This window comes from Loxodonta africana, chromosome 21 (genome assembly GCF_030014295.1).
Source record: "Loxodonta africana isolate mLoxAfr1 chromosome 21, mLoxAfr1.hap2, whole genome shotgun sequence".
NCBI lineage: Eukaryota > Metazoa > Chordata > Mammalia > Proboscidea > Elephantidae > Loxodonta > Loxodonta africana.
Genome location: NC_087362.1, coordinates 32986555 through 32990459, shown reverse-complemented (window position 1 = coordinate 32990459; position 3905 = coordinate 32986555).

Here is a 3905-nt window from a genome sequence, read left to right as displayed (position 1 = left end):
CTTATCTTGGCTGGAACTGAGCAGGGAGAGGCAGCTCAGACTGGCACCAGTGCCCCCCATCTGACACCCACTTCGGAAAGTTTTAGTTAAGGGGAACTGCCATAGGGTTGCTATGAGTCGGAATCGACTTGACGGCAACGGGTTTTTGGTTTGGCTCCCTTTGGGTGAGTTTGGCAGGGCCATGGTTAAAGAGCCTGGGAGGAGCAGGGTCAGTGCTAGGTGGTTTGATTGGACTGGTCTAGTAGGCACCAGGCACTTAGCATCCCCTTACAGTGAGTGCTTGACTCTGGATGGGGACCTAGAGCTCTATGGGGTCTACAGGACAAGAGCCAGCCACGATCAAGGCCAGCACTGGAGAGCCCAGGGCAGGGATGGAGGGACAGGCAGACAGGGTAGCAGCTCCCTAGGGATGAGGTTTGAGCTGGATCCAGCTGTGCCTGAAGCCCTCTGGCTCTGGACTCCTCACTTACTTGAGTCAACACTTTCCCTCTTTTGCTCAGCCAGCTTCAGGCATATCTGAGAAATCCTGATTTACCCAGAATGAGAGATTTATAAAGCAGCAGCAGCCTCTGTTCAACTTTAATGATACCCAGTAGCCCATTACACACAATCAAAAAGAGCAAAGTGGGGCTCTACCATTAGATGTGGAGGGTCTGGAGCCCACCTCACTTGGCACCTTCCCTAAGTCCCACCCGGGCAGTGAAAAGCCTCAGCTGCAGACCCCTCCCCTCAGCCCAGACAGGGGGCAGTTAACTCGGGGACAGCTTTACTTGCCATCCCAGGCTAGGTTCCAGCACTTACTGGGCCCGGTGCAGGTGATAACCCCATGGGAACGTCATGGGGCCCTCAGCTCTGGAATGGGGGTCTCTCAATTGCAGCTCTGGGCTGTATGCCAGTGTGTGGGACATCCTGGTGGGAGGCTGATTCCAGCTGTGGACCCAGGGGAATGTTTTGGGGAGGGAGATTAGCCTGCCAGGCCAAGGCCTAGCTTTGACCAGGGCCTGGTTCTAACAGTTCTGTGCCAGGAGCAAGTGTCTGCACACCGCCTCTCAGGCCCCTGCCCTTTGGCTCAGGAGCAGACAGATGCGGCATCCCCACAGGGTACCCCCACAGGTGCACACCCTCTGTGAGAGCAGCCCACACCCTGCGCAACTCTCACTGAGCTGAGCGCGAGGAGTCAGGGACAGGCACCTGGGTTTTTTGCCCAGTTCTGACATTACCAGATGCCTCCCTGTGCCTCAGTTTCCTCATTTGTAAAATGGGAGTGATGACAGCTCCTAACCCAAGGGGTTGCCATGGGGCTGAGTTGGGATGGAACAGTGCCCACCTGGCACCTGGTCCGTGCTTTGTGGAGTCTGTTTTTGTGTTCACAGCCCCTTGCCTGTGCTCTTGGGGAAGCTTCTCCCTGCCCACTCAGAATGGGGGGCAACGAAAACCCCCTGCTGCTACCTGCAGTCTTTAGCCTGGGGGCAGAGGCCATCCCTCTGTAGGTCGCAGGCATTGGCCCCTGTGGCGCCCGCTCACGGCGGGGCCCCACAGTGTTCCCTGACAGTTTGCAAACAAAGGAGCCATATTGGTCTGCTCTCGGTTGACCCCGCCCGAGGTGGGTGTGTTTCCAGAACTCCTGGTGTGCTGGGGCTGCAGGAGGGGGCGGCTGCCTCCACCTCCTGCAGGGAGCTTCATGCCGCTTCCTGGGGCGCCTGAATACGGCCGCCCCTCCCAAACCTTTAAGGCCCTGCCTGCAAAACCCCTCACTATGGAGGTGAAGTGCCTGCAGGCACCTTTTATCCTTCCTCTAGTCATAAAAACAGTATGTGTCCAGTCCTTTTAGTTTTTATAATTTCAGAAACGCACCCCACAGTATGAAATATGGCACTTCATAGGTACTGTTTGAAGTGCAGTTTTTTTTAATAGCACCTTTATTGAGATATAATTTGTGTACCATATAATTCGCACATTTAAGGTGTCTGGTTCTTTTCTTTTTTTTTAGTTCAGCGGTGTTTAATACCTTCACAACATTGTGCAACCACCACCACTATCTAATTCCAGAAAGTTTTCCTCACCCCAAATGGAAACCCTATATCCATTAGCAGTCAATCCCTGGTTTTTCCCTCCTCCAGCCCCACGCGACCCCATTTCATGTAAATGGAGTCATACACTATTTGGCCTTTGTGTCTGGTTTCTTTCACCTAGCACAGTGTTTTCAGGGCTCATGCATGTTGTGGCATGTATCAGACCTTCATTCCTTTTGATAGCTGAGTAATAGTCCATTGTGTGTATGTACCACGTTTCGTTTGTCCGTTCAGCTGTTAACGGGCGTTTGGGTTGTTTCCACCTTGGCTGTTGTGAATAATACTGCTGCGAACACACGTGTAGGGGTTTTTGTTGGAACACCTGCAGCCCTGCCGTGGCTGGAGGCATCACCCACCTGTGATCTGAGCACCATTCTGGCTGCACAGCGGGACACAGTGCTCACTTGCTAGATGGGGACCTGTCAGTCCTATCGTACTTTCTCCCTTCCCCTCCTGCATCAGAGGAACATCTGTGGAGCACGGATCTTGTACCAGCCCCCCGGGGTAAGCACAGCATAGTTTACTAACAAAACAAAACAAAACAAAAACACCCACTGCTGTCAAGTGGATTCTCACTCATGGCGACCCCGTGTGTTACAGATTAGAACTGAGCTCCATAGGGTTTTCTTGACTGTGATCTTTACGGAAACAGGCCTTTTTTCCAAGGTGCCGCTGGGTGGGTCGGAACCACCAAACCTGAGGCTAGCAGCTGAATGCAAACCATTCCCACCACCCAGGGACCTTGCATACGTTACTACACACACAGCATCACCTCCTACGTGGCGCAGAGCTTTAGAATCTTCCCCACGCCTATCCATGTCATGTGTGCCCGTGTGCTTACTATCGAAATCAGCTCAGACACTTTCTTGTGTAAGGCGACAAGCTTCTGCCCTCTCGATTTCCACCTTCAGCTCCTCGCAGACCCCAGTGCCCTCTGAAAAGGCCCAGGCTCTGGGCAGCCCAGTCTGAGAAACTGGGGTCAGTTTGAAGCTTCAGGCCCTGAAGTGCCCTAACGGCTCCACCTGCTGGGGGTTGTCAGAACATGAGGCCAGTGGGGTCAGAGGAGGTGCTGGTGGTCGTCTCCAGTGGGGCCCTGTTTGAGGGTCCTGGGGCCGCTGTAACAAAGTACTACACACTGGGTGGCTTAAAATAACAGCAATTTATCCCCTCACAGTTTTGGAGACCGGAAGTCTAAAATCAGGGTGTCAACAGGGCTACGCTCTCTGCAAAGATTCTGAGCGAGGATCCTTCCCGGCCTCTTCCAGCTTCTGGTGGCTCTAGGGGCTCCTTAGCTTGTGTCCACGTCACTCCATTCTCTGCCTCCATCTCCACTTGGCTTCACCCTGTGTGTCCTCTTGGATTCTTATAAGGACACCAGCCATTGGATTAGGGCACACCTACCTCATGTGAATTTAACTAATTATATCTGCAAAGGTGCCATTTCCAAATAAGGTCACATTCACAAGTTCCAGGGGTTATAACTTGAACACGTCTTTTGGGGGACACAATTCAGCCTCCAGTGGCCCTGAAGCTCACACAGGGGAGGAGGGAAATGGCAGACATCGGGTTTGGGTCCAGTACCAACCAAGCTTTGAACCAGTCAAGCCTCCAACACAGTCAGAGAAGGTTACAGCCTGTCCCCTTCCCAAGTTACAGATGGACAGCTGGGAGCTGTGTGTGAGAGGACAGTCTGCCCTTGCAAGCTGCGTGGCCTCAAGCAAGGTGCTGAGCCTCTCTGGGCCTCAGCATCGCCGTCTGTAATATGGACTCACAGGCCCTGCTCCCTTACTGGGGTGTTGAGGAGATTGAGAGCTGACGCTTCCTTGCAGATAG